The sequence below is a fragment of the Panthera pardus genome, unplaced genomic scaffold (genome assembly GCF_024362965.1).
Source record: "Panthera pardus isolate Hobbes unplaced genomic scaffold, ASM2436296v1 HiC_scaffold_10, whole genome shotgun sequence".
NCBI lineage: Eukaryota > Metazoa > Chordata > Mammalia > Carnivora > Felidae > Panthera > Panthera pardus.
In genome coordinates, this window is record NW_026526655.1 from 84,363,558 (window position 1) to 84,384,170 (window position 20,613).

Below are 20,613 nucleotides of genomic sequence, written 5' to 3' on the forward strand. Positions count from 1 at the left end.
CCTGGGTGGCTCAGTCAGTTAAGCGTCTGACTCTTGATTTCCACTCAGGTCATGATCTCACATTTGGTGAGATCAAGCCCCATGTTGGGCTCTGCTTGGGATTCCCTCTCTCCCTCGCTCTCTGCCCCTCCCCCTTGCACTCTCTCTGTTTGCCTCAAAAGAAGTAAAATAAACTTAAAAATAAAATAATAAAATAAAAATAAAATAAAATAAAATAAAATAAAATAAAATAAAATAAACTTTCCAATATAAGAAGTTTAATTGAGCTAGGTCAAACATCACAAGTTCCTGCCCAGCCTGAGGCCACCCCCTGAAAGTGACAGATCTAGAATCACCCATCTTTATCCAAACAGTGGTATTTGGTTGAGTCGACCCCATTCAACAGACTTTGTGGGTCTAGGGGAGTTACTTGAAAAGGAATGAAGAGAACAGGGAATGATAGACAATTCTAATGCAGTTACATGTATATAAATATATATATGCACAAGTTTATCAAGTCCATATTTTTCTCACTGTGGTAGAATCTAGAACCTTTTGCTAAATACAGTTTTAAGCAAAAATATATCCTTGCTTTGATTTGTTTCATTTGCTTGATTTCTCTAATAAACACTGTATTAATCAATTCTGATGCAATCATAAACTGTCCCCAAATTCCAGTGGCTTTTAAAAGATGTGTATTTCTTGCTCACTTCAACATGATGGTTGTCTGGTGTTCCAGTTATCTTCTTATGTCAGACGCTTGCTAAGGGAATAGCCACTATGTGTGACATAATATTCTTATGGCAGAGAAAAAAGAGCAAGAGAACAGGCAGAAGTGTTCTAAACTTTCTTAACAGTAGTTTAAGATGTCTCTTAAAGCTTCTGCTTAGGGGGGTACATGGTAGTTCTGCTCACATTACATTGGCCAAACCCTATTGCAACACCAAACCCAACATTGCTGTGGTAGGGCTGTGAACCTCCCCCATTGACAGGGCGCAGCACAGCACCTGTTGCAGATGAGAGTATATTAACCCTTTATAGGATAGGATGGGAGCAAGAAATTGCATACAGCGTTACAACCCACCGCAACCTCCCTTCATGGCTCAAATTGCATACTAATAAAATTCAACTAAAAAAAATAATAAAGTTCAACTCTTTATTGCAATGGTGTTCAAAATATTGTACTGATCTCCAAGGTTCCTCAGATAGGCTGCGATGATGACGAGAGAAGCAGAGGCGCAAGGTTCGTGGCACCCACCTCGCCCATAGTAGCTGTGCTTTTATCTGTTTTTATAACTAGGATTTACTTTAGGGAAAATAATAGATTTCTTCATGTTCAGAGAAAGGGGTTAAAACCTCTTTCTTTGCTTGGCAATCAAGATCTTCTTTCATATAATAACAAAGAAGATCTTGATTGCCAAACAAAGAAAAAAAAATATCTTTAAATTTTCCAAATTTATCTTCCTTACTCCCTTCCATTCACTTACCACTTCCACCCAACCTAACTGGACATAATTTTTTTGATAATTCACTTTTCTTTCCTTCTATGACTTTCTGCACACTGTCCTTGCTACATAGACCATACACTCCTTTTAACTAATTCCTTTTATTCCTCCATGTTTTGCAAATCCAATCAGAATTAGTTTGCTAGTGCTGCCTAACAAAGTACCACCGAGTGAGGAATTAGACAGAAATTTTCATCACAGTTCTGAAGTCTAGAAGTCCAAGATCAAGGTGTTGGCAGAGCTGATGTTTTTTCTAAGGCTACTCTCCTTTTCTTGTAGATGGCTGTCTTTCTTCAGTGTCTTCACATGGTCTTCCCTCTGTGTATCTGTGTCATAATCTCTTCTTCATATAGGCATACCTGTCATATTGGGTTAGGGCCTATCCATATGACCTCATTTTACCTTGATTATCTCTATAAAGGTCCTCTTTCCAAATACATTCATGTTATTTAAAATTTTTTTAAATTTTATTGAGATATAATTGACATAAATTTATAATTGTATAAATTTAAGGTGTACACTGTGTCGATTTGAGACACTTATGTATTGTGGCATGATTACACCATAGTATTAGCTAATACCTCTATCATTGTCACATAATTATCGTGTGTGTGTGTGTGTGTGTGTGTGTGTGTGTTAGCAACTTTGAAGTTTATACTAAAATGTTGTTGCTTATAATCACTATTCTGTGGCATTAGATCTCCAGAGCTTATTTATCTACTAGTTGCAAATACCATCACATTCTGAAAGTACGGGGGTAGGGGTTGGGGCTTCAACATATGAATTGCAGGGGGATACAATTCAGCCATAACACTGTCATTCAAATTTTTGTAAAAATTCTAACTCAAATCTTGTTGAAAATATTCGCTCAACCCTTGTTGAAATAGATTTTGGAATTATAATAGCTTCATCGTGAGTCTTTTGCATACAATAGAAGAGAAGCATATTTTAATACCCTTTAATAGCTAGTATAGTAACCTCAAACATGTAACCTTCAACAATCCCACAAAACTGAACTCTGCATGGTTGGGCTCTTGTCTTTCTTTTAGCTCAGTGATCATGCTCTGAAGAGACCTTTCCTGACCACATTCTAAGAAGCCTACCTACTTGCTCCCTTACATTCCACTTCACTTACAGTTATGTGTCCTTTTATTTTCTTTATTGCTTTACTTGTTTATTGCATTCCTCCATCACTCTGTCTCCAACAGGTCAAAGGGCTTGTCTGTCTCACATGTCCACCACTGAATCAGCTATTTTTTTTTTAACATTTATTCACCTTTGAGAGACAGAAAGAGATAGAGAGTGAGTGGGGGAGAGGCAGAGAGAAAAGGAGACAGAGTCTGAAGCAGGCTGCTGGCTCTGAGCTGTCAACACAGAGCCTAATGTGGGGTTCTAACCCACAAACCATGTGATCATGACCTGAGCCAAAGTCGGACGCTTACTGGTGGAGCCACCCAGGCACCCCTGAATCAGGTATTCTAACACAATTGCTGGGCACATTGTAGAGAATCAGTGACTCTTTATTAAATAAATGGAGAAAAAGTAGTGTCAGATATTAAAAAGTGAAACAGTAGGCAAGTAAACAAAAATTCAATTGTCAAAGGAATAGTCCAACAAAGCCAGTAATTCAATATTTCACAATAAATCCTTAATTATCAATGTGCTGGAAGCAGTATTTTGTGGAACAATAAAATTTTTTCTAAAGGGCATTGAACAATCACTAAGCTGGTAGGGAGCTGATTATAATTCAAATAAGATGATAGGAAATGAGTTACTATATTTTCTACAAACATTTTCATATCCATGGCAAAAATAACAAAAATAAGATCTACTTTCAATATGTAACTGCAATTAAATGTGAAAAGTTTTTCACTTTTCTTTAAAATTTATGTTTAGCCTCCAAAAAAAGGTTTCTTTAACACACTGACAATAAATAAATATATCATCATTAATCCATCTAAATCTATCCATATATACATATATACATATATATGTATATATGGATACATCTACACATATAGATATCATTATAAATAATCATTAAAGTGGTAAGTTGTCCATTCCATAATTGTAACAAATAGGGGTGTCACAGTAAAGTTTTGGGAAGAAGACCCATGCTTTTAATTCCATATCCTTCTTGTGAGTCTAGCTCATTGATGCAAAATATTAAACCATTGAACAAGAAAATAGATTCTATGCAAGAAGTAGTTTCTTTAGTTGTAGGGAATTTGTAGTACCGAAGACTAGATTGTCTGAGGATAAAGTTCAAAATAACCACTGAAAAAATAACACAAGGATTTAATTCTTTCCCAAGGGAGACTGTAAAAAGAGCAAATAATTTAATGCTAATCTAAAAGATAATGAGAGTTAACTATGGAATGAAAATTTCAAAAAGCTTAGTGTACATGTAATCTTTTAGCTGTTTTTCTTTATCAAAATCACAGCTGAAATTGTAAGGGGATTTGTATATATCTTTATATTCTGCTTCAATATTTTTGTATTGATTGTAAAGAATTTCTCATGGCTATGTGTACGAATGGCTTTTGAATTGCCACATTGCCACAAACCTCCCCCTTTATTCTGAGTTTAATGAAATAAATTTCCAATAAAAAGAAAAATGAACTTAGCAACAGGTGAAAGACAAAGGCATTTGTCATTTCAACAATATAGATATACCTTAGTTCTTTGGTTAAATATTTTATGTTTGCCCCTTTCTTTCTTTTAGTTTACATATTCAGACAATAAAAGGAAATGTTATATTATCCAAAGGATAACAGAATTATTTGACTAAATTTGAAATTAAAGTTGGAGCAAAATGGCAATAATTATTTTCTCTGTCCATACTCTTATTTGGTACTGTTCAAATGATTTAGAAGCTTTTTCAATATTATGTACAATATATGCCAGTAGGTGGTGGTAGTATTTTCTACAAGCACGACAATGCTGATTTCATTAGTAAATAATCCCAAAATAGAGATCATTTTCATATCTTCAGAATTTCCTAGAGCAATACAGAGACTTCAGAGATAATCTTCCCTAAGTTGTATTCCCAGACTCTGTTTAAAAACAAAGCTAAGCATTTTAATCAGTGTATCAGATTTTTGAGGGTGGAGGGGAAAGCCTCTAATAAATTTGGGGGGTACGGATTTAATTCCACAGCATTGGCCATTACATTTTCTTTTCTAACAGATGCCAGCCATTAAATTGGAAAATTGAAATAGAAGATAAAAGGTGGATATGCGTATCCAGTTAGTGGGTGATTTTAACCAGATTTTCTCCTTCATCATGGCTCATTTGCATTGTGAATACTTGGAAAAAGACAGCTTTTGTGGAGTCTTTGCTGTGTTTGTTGCTCCTACAATGTAATGCTATTCAAAGGGTCTGATTGTGTATTCAGATATCACATACATATTGCCCTGAGTCGGGGATTTCCTGTAACTGTGAATGATAAAGATTCTTTCCTATTTAACATACAATTCACCCATTGTGTCTACATATGTGAAAGGGTACCTCTGTGGGATCTACATAAGCCCGGGAAGAGACCAAGAAATGTGGGGATGCAGTATTTCGGCAGATTGTAGAAGAGAGGTACAGTCAGTAAGGGGGAGAAGAGAGGCAAACGCTAGACATCATTCCCTAAAGGAGCTGACTTCAGTTTGGAATGGGATGGTTCAGAAAGTGATCTGGGATTAAGGGCCTTCTGAAGTGCATTTGTGAAGAGTTTTCCTGATCTTAATTTAATCTAACTTTCGGGAATCTAAAATACCCCTTCCAGTTCTTGGTCCAATTTTATTTTTAGAAATCAGGAACTGGAAGAATGTACGGAGACATGATTCACATTTAGAAAGCCAAGATCTCTTTAAATTTAGATATAAAGATAGGAGGAGAATAGTTTAGAACCATGTTACTCTTGAAGTCTGTTCCTTGGGCTGGCAGCATCAGCATCACCTGGGAGCTTGTGAGAAATGCAGAATCTCAGGCCTTACCCTCCCCCAGACCTACTAAATCAGAATCTGCTGGTTCATGGGATCCCATGGGGATTTGTATTCATGTGGAAGTTTGAGAAGCACTGATTTAGAAGATTTCCAGTTAACGGAGCTACTTACTCTTTTCTGAGGATGGAAAAAGCAAGCGTTAAGTGATCTTTTTATATATCATGCCTAGTCTCAACAGAATATCTCATCTAGAGCATGAACTTCAGTCACTGAGGGTCCTCGTTTTCCTACCTTCACTCTATTTGGGGATTCTGTTTATACTGTAGTAAAGGATTAAAACAAAAACAAAACAAAACAAAAAACAGGAAAAGATGGACAGATGGCCAACCACAAGAAAAAAATCAGGAGGGTGCTGCAATTTTAGGGATGACTGAATCTTAAAGATCATTTAGTTCCTTGGTTCCCCTGTCTAGGCAGCCAATGGCAGTGTCCTTACATATTATGCTTCTGTCAGGACTTAGTGACTAAAGTGTCCTGAAAAGCTTTGCACATAAAAACTGATGTTGCAGCTCTTTTGAAGCCGAAAGCAAAAAATCCCAGATAAGATTAAGCACCAAAATTTTGGAAAAGTAGTTATTGGCAGCAGCATAGAAGCAAATTAAGGTTGTGAGCACCAGTGAGCTTTCAGTTGTTCTACAAGGTTTCCTGTTAAAATGAGTCTGGAAGTGTTTAAAATAGATTGTAAGCACTTTAAAACAATTTAGTCAATTATTACTATTAGAAATGCCCATCTTTTTTAAAAAGTGAGACTAACCCGTTATGGTACTGTATCCATTCCCACTTTTAAATCTCTTGAACAAAGGGAATTCAACAATTGTATTCTAGTTTCAATATCAAGCATGATATAAGAATGGTCCCCCATATTTCTACCAAGTAAGTATTAACACAATTTTTTTAATTATGAAAATTATATAGTTTATTAATTCATACTTACTCGATTTAAAATAAAGCTTAATCCAAAGTTATTTTGCCTGAGGTATCAAAAGAGATTTATGCAATAAGTGGGAACAAACACAGTATTATATTGTATATTGTAAGGCCCAATGTGAGACATTCCAGGTAGAGAGGAAATGCAAATAGTTACCTGTTGCCTTAACTTTAACCAGAATATTTGCAACGACATCCTCTTCTGTTTCCACTTTATATTCATCCACATTCAATGGTAGAGAGTTACTTTCTAAAATGGATCTGAGACATCAGGGTGATTTAATCAGTTATTCTACTAAAGAAAAATAGTCTATTGAAGTGGACAATTCGTGGTATTCAAAACATTCAGTCATTAGGATTGGTTGCTGACACTAGGGACTCTTCCTCTTGGGTTTCTTTAATTGCCATCAGCATAAACCTGGTGCCACCACCAGCCCGGACAATCTCTCCTGCTTCCCCTACACTGAACCTTTGTAAATGGTTTATCTATAAAGAAACCCTCTGGACACATCAAATTTGGAATGTGGTATATGTTTCATTTGGGGACCCTGTCAGATTCAGGAGTATATAAAAATAATTTAAAAGAAAGATTTAAACCAAAGGAATTGAGGTGTTTGTCACAGCTTGTTAGTAGCAGACCTAGATAGAAATCCGGTGATTAACAGATGCACTTTTTCTCTATTATCAAAGTAGGAGATTAGATGCAGAAAGAATCCCTTCCTGAGCATATTCCTCACCCAATGCATTCAAAGAGGATCATGATGCGTATCTGGAGGTTATGCCCTGCCCAAGTCACTTTCCTCTGACAGGCATTCAATGGCCCAAGGCCAAAGCAGGCACACTAGAGTGTCCGCCTGAAATTATAAAGCATGATTTCCCTTAATGTTGTCACTCGAATTTGACTTCAGTGAAGTTCATGAAACATATTCAGTACCAGTCACTTTTCATGATTTGAGCTTTTTCCTACTTTTTAAAAAGATGTTAGAAATGGAAAAGAAAGAGAACTTGAGATCAGCTTACTTTTGCAGAAGCACACATGAAATCATTGATGAAATATTTTTCAGACCATCAGTTTTTATTTTAATATCATTGTTTATATATACCATGGAATAACCATTCAGCAAAATAATTGTGGGATAAGAAATATCTCCATGAGGTGTCTGCTCATTTTATGTATATATACACACATATACACTTATTTACATATTCATTTACACACATATATAGATACATATATACAAACACATACATATGTTTAGTTCATTCTGTCATCCATCATGCATTAAGATGTGTTACAGCCCTACACTGAGTTCTCTATTTTGAGCTAGGCTGAGAATCTCAATTTTCAAAAGCCAGGAAAGTCAAGTGTGACAATGTCCTCTTGGAAACTATGGCAGGAGCAACAATACGTTAGGTCCTAAATAAACACTTGATGATTAGTTGAGCAAAATTATTAGCAGTGAGCTTGTCCTGAAGCACTGCTTATCATTCCAGTATTTTAATGTCATTATTTTCCATCTTAAATTCATGTTGGTGTCAAGAATACTTTCTCTAAATACCAATACCCAGAGTGATTGTGAAATTTCATCAGTGAATCTGTTCTCAGCATTATCTAACCTGAGGATAAGGAGACCCTGTAATAATAGAATGCCAGATAATACTACAGAGAGGGGACAAACTTGGCAGAAAATGAAGGTAAATGGCCACAAAGTCAAATTTGACTTTTCTCGTAGGACAGCCTTGGCGCAGTTCTGTAAGCATCCAAAGCCCTATTTGGAAGTTGTTTTTGAAAAACCTCATTAAATGATTATGGAGCTCACTGACTTGAAACAACGATATCATTTCACTGTTCTTTAATCTTACAGTAAGGACATACAACCAACAGCCCAGGGCTAGTCTAGGAGTGTCCTTTCCAGGCAGGTTGGGCAAGATCTGTCCCTGAACCCACAGCGCAGCAATTGGCATGTGCAAAGGAAGTGGAGGAGGCCTGGGGGTGGAATCACGAGATTGTGAATAAGGTAGGCAGGCATGAAAAGTCACTGTGCAGGAAACAATAAAGTCATAGAACTGGGTGTTTGTGCAGCACGTCGTGTGGGAGGAGGAGAAAAAGAGTCTTTTTTCTTGGTCAGGAACCAAACTGAACAGTTTGCAAAGACCAGTTAAGTCCTCTCAAGTGAAGAAGTTGCTGCTGCTTTGGGGCCCAGTTGCCTTTTCACACATGGTTTAGCTTATACTCTGTTCCTTGTGTGGAGACATAATAAATCGAAGTTGATCAAAACAATTTCTCTTCCTCCATATCTGTCCCTGTTGACTCAATTCTCATCACTTACCCCTTTGAAATGAACTACGTTTTCTTTCCTTCTCCATCTTTTTTTTTTTTCCTTTTGCTCCTAAGAGAAAAAGGTGGTGATCTTAAAGAATGTTGCATTCCAGGTCATCACAGACTCAGAGAATAAGCAGAAGGGGTCCTAACTAAACAACCCCACTGTTGGGGAGGTGTCCATCTATTGTATTATTCTGAGTTTTTAGAAGGCATTTTTTCCCCAGAACCATGTAGGAATCCAAGCATGAATTAGCGATTGCAAACCATGGCCATTTAACATTTTTCCTTCTTTTTTTTTTTAAACAAAGATATGTTTGTTTAAACTGGAAAACATGACTTTGACAATAAACAAAACAAACCAAAATTTCACTTGTGTGAGGAAAAGATATTTTGTTAATTACATCCACTTAAGTGTGTACTCTATGTGTGTGTACGTTTTATTTCTATTCATTTTGATATCATGTGACCATAAATTTAAGGACTCCTTAAAAACCATGTCTAAAAAATATGTTTTTCTTCTCCAGTTATAAAAGTACTAGATTCTAATAATAGACATTTTGGGAAAAAAAAAAGAATATACCATAATCCTCCTCTTGGGAAAATCACTACTGATACTGTGATTTATTTTTTCAAGTTTTTTTTAATATATATATATATATGTAACTGCTTAAGTACAAAGCACATTATGGAGTAAATAAAATTTCATCAGGCTATTTTCTTTTTTTTTAATGTTTATTTAATTTTGAGAGACAGAGAGAGAGAGAGAATGTGAGTAGGGGAGGGGCAGAGAGGTAGGGAGACACAGAATCCGAAGCAGGCTCCAGGCTCTGAGCTGTCAGCACAAAGACAGTCACAGGGCCCAAACTCATGGAACCATGAGGTCATGACCTGAGCCTAAGTGGGATGCTTAACGGACTGATCCACCCAGGAGCCCCTTATCAGGCTATTTTCTAATGTAACTGTTCTACATAATATTTGTTTTTCATTCTAGCATATTTTCAGTTGAGCTCATACTATTCTATTATGAAGCACTATCCATGGGCTTGAATTCAACCGATCATCCTGTTTATAAAAGAGCATTTGGTTTTTCCAAAGGTTCACTGTTATAAATAATCCTGCAATAAACATGTTCGTGCTTGAATCTTTGAGTGCCTGAAATTTTTTAAGCTAAGTTTCTAGAAGTGGAATTAATGCAAAAAGATACAAAAGTTTATGCATAACAAATTTTAAAGTAAAAAAAAAATTAACACTTATTTTTGAGAGACAAAGAAAGACAGGGTGTGAGCGGAGGAGGGGAAGAAAGAGGGAAACACAGAATCCGAAGCAGGCTCCAGGCTCTGAGCTGTCTGCACAGAGCCCTACATGGGGCTGGAACCCACAAATCGCGAGATCATGACCTGAACCTAAGTCAGACACTTAACTAACTGAGCCACTTAGGCGCCACCAACAAATTTTAAATTTTTAGTAAACATTTGCAACTATTTCCACTTTCCCATAAAGTTTATAAAAACGTATATGCCTTCCAGTAGTTTATAAGTCACCTATCCCAGAAAAATATATTTTTTGGCTAAAAAAATAAACTTGATTTAAATTTACTGCATTACTGATGAGAATAATTTTTTAATAATATATTCGGTAACCCTATTTCTTGCTTTGTGAATTGCCTGTTCATGTATTTTGCTCAATATTGTACTGGATATTGGTCTTTTTTATTGGATTCAACAAGTTTTTTATAAATTAAGAATAACACTACTTGTCTATTTGATGAACTGTAGATATTTCCTTAGTTTCTGGTTACTTTCAAATTTTAATAGGTTGCTTTGAAATGTAAAAATTCCATTTGATGTTATAAAACTTATTGATTCTGACTTGTAAATTTCTCCATTACTTAGAAATTTAGAAAAATTCTATATAATCACATTGCATAGTCTTCTAAAATGGTTCTATTTAAGGTTTTAATTTAACATTTTAGTCAAAAAGGAAATAATTTTAGCATTGAATAAAGGCAAATATTCATTAGGTAGAAATATTTAACTAATGTTTTAGCATCATTTAGTAAGAATGAATGCAAGAAACTATTGAATCTTGATGTCAATTTAATCATATTCCAAATTCTTTTGATTTCTTTTCTGAACTACATTCTGATATCATTATTTGTTTATTAATTTTACAGCAAGGCACACTTTTAAATATTTAAGTTAAACAATATATTTAAATATTTTATAGCTTAAGAGGCTGCCAGCTCTTTTTTTTTTTAAAGGTGCCGAGTGGCTTATTGCATTTAATTAAAGCATACACTTTTTATGTTTACAGAACATCTACTTAGCCTTTTTGTTTTAAATTAGTTTTCTTTATAGATTTTTTTTCTTTTCTTCTTAGGATGATATATTTTATGATGATCAAATATGTAACTAATACAAATTTCAAGACTAAACTTTAGAAAAGGCATGTCAGTGAAGTTATGTGCCCATTGTCACTCAACAAGCCAGTAAATTATAGCTCTGGAATCAGAACTCATGTTATTACAAATTTCCAGCCTGATGCTTAACCCACTGAAACTCATAGCTGTATTGTTTATAGGCTGAAAAAAGGCCCACTGTGGGACTCTTGGCTCACAAGGAGCTTTCCCTAAGCACTGTGGAGAGCCTCCCTATTGGCTTGCAACAGTTTCTCAAAGCTTCCATTCTCGAAAGAGAAGGACCTCAAGACAATACCCTTACCCTACTGTCTTATCTTTGTGAGTTAAAAAATAAAATAATGTTCAAAATCTCTTTCGAGAATGCTATTATTGAAATAGACAGTCTCTCTGGGGGTAGGCTGGGGTTGAAAAGGGCAGGTTTCTGGAATGTTATGGGGGCCTAATGATATGTCTGTGATATAAAACAGTTTCTGATATTTTCCAAATGGGTTATTGTTCATGTTTAAGTGATTATAGCAGTGGTTTAAGCCAAGCTAAATATTCTCTTTCCACGGTTTACTTCAACTCATTCTAATCCCTCTTCATGCAAACTGGTCCAATTTTGACTTTTTTTTTTCTTACGTGGGTATTAGGTCATGTGGGCAAAATTTACTGGGTGAAAGAGTGTGGAAACCAAAAAAAATAAAAAATAAATAAATAAAAAAGAATAAGAAGAACAATACAGGCAAAGACTTTGTGGTTGGTGGGAGGTAAGGGGCAGGATTGATTGCAAGTGTTCTAAGAGAAAAATGACACATCCATCTAAGCATTGGGAATCATTTCTTGCCAATGAAATTTCTGAAGCTGTAGAATCATCTCTAAAAGAAATGATTGAAACCTCTTGTCTGAGCCACTTACAATTGCACCTAATAAAGCTTTTGAGAACTCTATACTGTTAGTAAGGGATGATGACCTAATAAGTCCAGTCCATTGATTCTGTGATAGTCTTGGCAAGACCCACTCATGGAATAACTTCATAATCAAATCTAAGACACCCTGCAAGCACTATATAAATTCATGTCTCCAATTTTTAGATGACTATTCAGATACATACTTGTATTAGTAAAAATACTTTTCCCTCACAAAAGACTGTATCCCTCTATCACTGGAGAAAGAAATGATTTGAAAATAAAATATAAACACGAAACAGTGATTTATCAAATTATAACATACAACAGCCCTGATGCTTGTTGCTAGCTGTTGGTATTGTTATTTCAAGACTAAAGAACCATGTTAGAGACTCAATTATTATTTTATCAAAATAAAAGTGAAGAAGGAAGAAAAACACTCCAAGCTGACAATTTGCGTATCACATTTCAACATGATGTGATTTAAAACAGCTGATCTATTAAACACTCAAATTAGACTTTACAAGCAAATAACCAATTCTACCTTGGCTTTAGCATTGCCTCTGGCACATTTATAATATGAATATCTGCACAAAATTATAACAGCCTCCCTTTTGGTGCCTGGGAAACTTATTAACTATTTGACATTCAAGGTTAGGACTTCCCAATGTGAAAAGTTAGTGCTAGTATTTGATATTGGTCTGATTGACTGAACTTTGTGTGGTTTCTACAAGAAGGCTAAACTGGCATCTCCTCCCTTTTACCAAATATCGATTCCGTTTCAAAATTCTTTTATGTTCTAAATTAACCTGGGGATTTCCACCTTGACATCTATAGTTGCAGTGAGAAATGACACGCAGAAACTTTTGTGTTAACCTATCACGTGGGACAGAATTTGGTTTCTGTAATCATAAGCTCAGAGCCCTTTAGAGAGCTTCTAAGTGGTAAAAGGAAAGGAAATTGGAAGGAAGAACTGAAGATATTTTTCTCCTATGAATTAGCACAAATACAGATTTATAGCCTACACATGTGTTTTGTTTTTACTGATGGCTGTAACTAGGGACACCTGTAAGACAAAGCCAAAGGGGAAGAATTAAAAATAAATGGAAGAAAAACGTAATAATAATAGCTTCAGAACTTGATTTGAAGCCTAGTATGTGAGACTTTAAAATTCCCCTTTCCTGGAAAATGTTTTATCATTTAGCTTATGTAATTTAGCATACAGTATGAAGGCTGAAATATAACAACATTTTTTAAAAGATTCTTTCAGTATTTCCAACGGAAATGTTGAGCTAAGTGTAGAATTTGTGGGATCAGTTAGCTTATAAATAATGATCCTTTATGCTGGCATTGGGAAATCCCTGTTCCCACAGCTAGTTCAATAAAGCAATTAATATCAATAAATGCTGAAGAAAGCAAATCTCTATTCACTTTTGTCTGGATTAGTTAACATGAAAAAGATCCTATCCCTCTCCTGGAGTATTTAAACTTCCCATAGGACAGCATTCTAATGAAAGGTAAATAAAGTAAGTTTTTGACATATGTTCCTCTTGTCATGCACTATCTACTTATTATAAGATGGTTGACCTTGCTCCTCCCTACAGAAATTTTTAATGTGTTTTTTTTTCATTTATGCGAGGCTCTTATAACAAACTTGTCTTGTAAATATACCTTAGCATTTTTTTCTAATATCATTAAGTCCGTTTTCTGTTTAATTTCTTTGAAGAAAACATAATTTCCAAAATTGAGACATGTCTTGTTTCTATATAATACTTATGCATACCATGCAAAATAGCTCACAGCGAACTCAATATTTACAGAAGGTATTTGAGAGAAAGTGATTTTTATGTGACGTGGCATGTTTTACTGAACCTCTTAAAAAAACAATCTACACAATGAAAAAATGCTCTGTCAAGGTGACGGGTGAGATCTCATTGACCTTATTGATAGATAAGGATTTGTACATTCAAACTTTCAAAGATCAGTATTCAGTAAACCAATGCAGCCTGAATTTTCACTACATTTGGCTAGGTTATTTGAGATTTCACACACAAGCAGTAAAAAGCTTAAAAGATATTATCCTGTAGCGTCCAAGAAATGCGGTAATAAGGTAAGAGTTGAAATGCGTTGTTGGCAGGAGAAACCCATGGCTCATGCTTGATTTACAACACACCCGGTTTCGTCAGAGCTGGCACGCGTGCACTCTTTCTGACAGTGTGGTGATAACATACTACAAGAGCTGAAGCTGCCAATTCTTACACCTCCATTCCACTAGCAAAGAATTTTAAAACAAAATTTCAATTTTGCAACAATACCCCACTGCTTTGTTATTACCCCAAATCTGACAAACTCGTTCTGCCTATTTATAAATTTGAAAAAGAAGAGATAGCTAACTTTAAATATACTTAACCAAACATATGTACATATATGTGTTCGTTGTAGTATACCAAAGTTATATACAGTTAAAATTTGTTATGAGGTGCTTATGACTAAGTCATAAGCAGATAGTAGTTTAATTTTGAAACGGAGTAGACATCTTCAAATCAGTGCCTTAAAATTCAAACACGGGGGTGCCTGTGTGGCTCAGTTAAGCGTCCAACTTTGGCTCAGGTCATGCTCTCTCAGTTTGTGGTTTCCAGCCCCACATTGGGCTCTGTGTTGACAGCTCAGAGCCGGGAGCCTGCTTTGGATTCTGTCTCCCTCTCTCTCTGTCCCTCCCCCACTTGTGTTCACTCTCTTTCTCAAAAATAAACAAATTTAAAAAAATTGGAAAACATAAACATGGGCAACATTAAACAAACATTACAAAAGTTTTTATGTTTAATCCAGTTAAAAGTATACTTTAAAAATTTTTATGTTTAAATTGAGCTATGTCCAGAAGTAGATAATATTCCGGATGTTTATATCAAGGGATTAGTAACACATTAAAGTGCAGTGTGTATTACTTAAACTTTTTTATTCTGAGATAACTGTAGACTCACATGCACTTTTGAGAAATAACGTGGAGTGATCCTATGTACCATTTACTAGTTTTCCACAGTGGTAACAACTTGTATAATACCATATCACAATTAGGATATTGACATTAAAACAATCCACTGATCATTTTCAGGTATCCTGTTTTACTTGTACTCATTTGTGTGTGTGTGTGTGTGTGTGTGTGTGTGTGTGTGTAGTTCCATACAATTTTGTTATATTTATAAGTTCCACTACCATGGTTAAGGCACCGAAGAATTCCATAACCACCTTCATCTCTCTTGTTGTTTTTTGATGATAATACCTACTTCTCTCTCCCTCTTTCACCCCATCCTGACCCTTGACAATCACTAATCTGTTCTCTATTTAAAAAATTTTGTCATTTCAAAGATATTATATCGATGGAATCGTATCATATATAGCCTTTCACTCTGCAAAATTCACGGGAGAGCCATCCAAATTGTTATGTGTATCAAAAGTCTGTTTCTTTTCATTGCTGAGTGGGATTTATTCCATGATATGGATGTGCCACTGTTTAGCCATTCATCTGTTGAAGGACATCTGCCCTCTCCAAATTTTGGCTATTATTCCAAGTATCAATAGTTTTTCCTTTCTCCTATTGAATTCTTGTGTTATTCTATTATATTCAGAAGCATATTCTATTATTTTAAATAATTTAAATTAAATATTTAATAATATGTTAATTTAATTTATTTTATTTAGTAATATATCAATTTAATCTATTTATTATTAGTTTAATAATATATTAATATATTTAATGACTTATTTAATAATTTAAATTTAAATATTTTGTATTATTTTAAATATGTTGAAGCTGATTTATAATCTAGGACATGGATACTTGAAAAATGTATATTCTACTGTTGTTGGCTAGAGTGATATAGATGATGGATAGACAGATAGATAGACCGATATAAATTAGATCCTGTTGGCTGATTATTTTGTTCAGATCTTCGATATCATTGCTGATTTTCTGTGTAGCAATTCTATCAGTTGCTGAGAGGAGAATTTTTAAGTCCTCAACTATAGTTAAGAAATGGTATATTTCTCCCTTTAGGTTTATCAGATTTGGGTTCAGTATATTGAGACTCTTTTACATATACATTTAAATCATTAAAACTTCTTGATAGATCATTTTATCATTTTGTAATGCCCTTCTTTGTCCCTAGTAATTTTCTTTGCTCTGAAGTCTATTTATGTGATGAAGTAAAACCACTCCTGTCTTTTTTTTTTAAGTGAATATTTGCATGGGTATTTTTCCCATCCTTTTATTTTTAACCTACACATGTTGTAACATTTGAAATGAGTTTCTTTTAAATAGCATATAATTCAGTCATATTTTCTCATTGACTCTGCTGATCTCTGTCTTTTAATTTGTGTGCTTCCAGTACTCATATTTAAATAATTATTGATATGTAAGAGCTTAATTCTGTCATTTAATTATTTGTTTTCTGTTTTCTGTTAGAATCCCTGTGGGATTTTGAATAATTTTAAGGTTTCCATCTTGATTTATTTATTGAGTATATCTCTGTTTAGTTTTCTTGGTGCTGTAGATATTACAGTATACACATGTAACTTATCACACTTTAGTGGTATCCATATTTTACTGTTTTGAGTGAATTGTCTAAATCTTAGTTTCATTTATATCTCTTTACCTTCCCCACTTTTAAATATGATCATCTCGAGTATTATACGGTGTTAAAATTTTCATTTCATCATCAAATATGATTCATAAAACTCATGAGAAGAAGAGTTTATTGTATGTACCCATATTTTGGCTCTTTCTGTTGTTTGTCCTTCCTCATGCTGCAAGATTTTTCTTTTACCATTTTTCTTTTCTGTTTGAAGAATATCTTTCAGCCATGTTAAAGGGTAAATCCGCTAGTTACAAATCTTTTAGTTTGTTTTATCTCAGAATGTTTTTATTTCCCCTTTCTAAAGGATAGTTTTTCTGGGTAGAGAATTTACAGTTGACATTTCCTTTCCTTCAGTCTTTCCACAGTGTGCCCTCACATTTCCAGGTGAGAAATTTGTTGTAATTTTGAATTGACATTACCCCATAGGTATTGTGGTATTTTTCTCAAGGTGCTTTCATTTTTTTCTTTCTCTAACTTTCAGAAGTTTAATTACAATGTGCCTTGCTGTAGATTTCTATAAATTTATCTTATCTGGAAATTTCTTAGTCTTTTGAATCTGTATGTTTATGTCTCCCACCATATCTCAGTCATTTTCAGCATTATTTCTTCAAATACTCCATCAGTCCCACACTCTTTCCCCTATCCTTCTGAGATTCCAATAATACAATTTTGGATCTTATGTTATTGTGTCACAAGTTTCTGATACTGAGTTATTTTTTTTGCGGGGGAGGGGATCTATTTTCTTTATGTTGATCAGATTGCAAATTCTACTGATTTATCACTGATTCTATTTTCTGTTGCTTACATTCTACTATTAAGAGCATTAAGAAAGATTTTTATTTTGGCTAATGTATTTTTAAGTTATTTAATTTCTATTTTGTTCTTTTTTGTAACTATTTTTCCCTGAAATTTTCTATTTTCCCTTTGCTTTAAGAGAGTTTGATATTGCTTACTGACACGTTTTTATGATGGCTGCTTTAAATCCTTGTCAGATAATTCAAACATTTGTTTCACTCTGGATTTGGCATCAGTTGATTGTCTTTTCTCATTTAGGTTGTGATTCTCCTGGTCCTTGGTATAATGTGTGATTTTCTTATTGTATTTTTGAAATTAATATAAATTAAATTTATTTTGGACAAAATGTAAATTAAAACACCTTCCTCAATCAAAATGTAGACGGTAGTATTTGAAAGTGACTTAACGGGTTTTAAGGGTTTTTTTTAACTTGTTTTATTTTTTAGTTTTTTAAATTTACATCCAAATTAGTTAGCAGATAGTGCAACAATGATTTCAGGAGTAGATTCTTTAGTGCCTCTTACCCATTTAGTCTATCCCCTCTCCCACAACCCCTCCCGTAACCCTCAGTTTGTTCTCCATATTTATGACTCTCTTCTGTTTTGTCCCCCTCCCTGTTTTTATGTTATTTTTGTTTCCCTCCCTTATGTTCATCTGTTTTGTCTCTTAAAGTCTTCATATGTGTGAAGTCACACGATTTTTGTCTCTCTCTGACTAATTTCACTTAGCATAATACCCTCCAGCTCCATCCACGTAGTTGCAAATGGCAAGATTTCATTCTCTTTGATTGCCAAGTACCAAGTAATAATCCATTGTATATATATACACCACATCTTCTTTATACATTCATCCATCGATGGACATTTGGGCTCTTTCCATACTTTGGCTATTGTTGATAGCACTGCTATAAACCTGGGGGTGCATGTGTCCCTTTGAAACAGCACACCTGTATCCCATGGATAAATGCACGGGAATGCATTTGCTGGGTCGTAGGGTAGTTCTATTTTTAATTTTTCGAGGAACCTCCATACTGTTTTCCAGAGTGGCTGCACCAGCTTGCATTCCCACCAACAATGCAAAAGAGATCCTCTTTCTCCGCATCCTCGCCAATATCTGTTGTTGCCTGAGTTGTTAATGTTAGCCATTCCGACAGGTGTAAGGTGGTATCTCATTGGGGTTTTGATTTGTATTTCCCTGATGATGAGTGATGTTGAGTATTTTTTCATGTGTCGGCTGGCCATCTGGATGTCTTCTTTGGAGAAGTGTCTATTCATGTCTTTTACCCATTTCCTCCCTGGATTATTTGTTTTTTGGGTGTTGAGTTTGATAACTTCTTCATAGATTTTGGATACTAACCTTTTATCTGATAGGTCAAAGCAATATCTTCTCCCATTCTGTCGGTTGCCTTTTAGTTTTTCTGATTGTTTCCTTCACTGTGAAGAAGGTTTTGATTTTCATGGGGTCCCAGTAGTTCATTTTTGCTTTTATTTCCCTTGCCTCCGGAGACGTGTTGAGTAAGAAGTTGCTGCGGCCAAGATCAAAGAGGTTTTTGCCTGCTTTCTCCTCGAGGATTTTGATGGTTTCCTGTCTTACATTGACGTCTTTCATCCATTTTGAGTTTATTTTTGTGTATGTTGTAAGAAAGTGGTCCAGGTTCATTCTTCGGCATGTCACCGTCCAGTTTTCCCAGCACCACTTGCTGAAGAGACTGTCTTTATTCCATTGGATATTCTTTCCTGCTTTGTCAAAGATTAGTTGGCCATATGTTTGTGGGTCCATTTCGGGGTTCTCAATTCTGTTCCATCGATCTGAGTGTCTGTTCTTGTGCCAGTACCATACTGTCTTGATGATTACAGCTTTGTAGTACAGCTTGAAGTCTGGGATTGTGATACCTCCTGCTTTGGTTTTCTTTTTCAAGATCACTTTGGCTATTCAGGGTCTTTTCTGGTTCCATACAAGTTTTAGGATTATTTATTCTAGCTCTGTGAAGAATGCTGGTGTTATTTTGATAGGGATTGCCTTGAATATGTAGATTGCTTTGGGTAGTGTCGACATTTTAACAATATTTGTTCTTCCTATCCAGGAGCATGGAATCTTTTTCCATTTTTTTTGTGTCTTCTCCAATTTCTTTCATAACTGTTCTGTAGTGTTCAGTGTATAGATTTTTCACCTCTTTAGTTAGATTTATTCCTAGGTTGTTTATGGTTTTTGTGTGCAACTGTAAATGGGATCGATTCCTTGATTTCTCTTTCTGTCTCTTCATTAGTGGTGTATAGGAATGCAACAGATTTCTGTGCATTGATTTTATATCTTGCAACTTTGCTGAATTCATGAATCAATTCTAGCAGTTTTTGGTGGAATCTTTTGGATTTCCCATATAGAGTATCATGTCCTCTGTGAGAGTGAAAGTTTGATATCCTCCTGGCCAATTTGGATGCCTTTTATTTCTTTGTGTTGTCTGATTTCAGAGGCTAAGACTTCCAATACTATGTTGAATAACAGTGGCAAGAGTAGACATCCCTGTTTTGTTCCTGACCTTAGGGGGAAATCTCTCACTTTTTCCCCATTGAGGATGATATCAGCGTTGGGTCATTTGTATATCGCTTTTATCATCTCGAGGTATGCTCGTTCTATCCCTACTTTCCTGATGGTTTTTATCAAGAAAGGATGCTGTATTTTGTCAAATGCTTTCTCTGAATCTATTGAGGGAGTCATATGGTTCTTGTCCTTTCTTTTATTGATGTGATGAAGCACGTTAATTGTTTTGTGGACATTGAACCAGCCTTGCATCCCAGGTATAAATCCCACTTGGCCGTGGCGTATAATTTTTTTAATGTATTGTTGGATCCAGTTGGCTAACATCTTGTTGAGGATTTTTGCATCCATTTTCATCAGGGAAATTGGTCTATAGTTCTCCTTTTTAGTATGGTTTCTGTGTGGTTTTAGAATCAAGGTAATGCTGGCTTCATAGAAAGAATTTGGAAGTTTTCCTTCCATTTCTGTTTTTTGGAACACCTTCAAGAGAATAGGTGTTAACTCTTCCTTAACTGTTTGGTAGGATTCTCCTGGAAAGCCATCTGCCCTGGACTCTTGTTTTTTTGGCAGATTTTTTGATTACTAATTCGATTTCCTTACTGGTTATGGGTCTG

General features: G+C 35.0%; 1 pseudogene; it reads right to left on the reverse strand.

Annotated features, from left to right (window-relative positions):
• Positions 1–852: 852 nt before the first annotated feature.
• The window catches only part of LOC109269482 (ganglioside-induced differentiation-associated protein 2-like), a 64,291-nt pseudogene continuing 44,530 nt past the window's right edge, over positions 853–20,613 (reverse strand).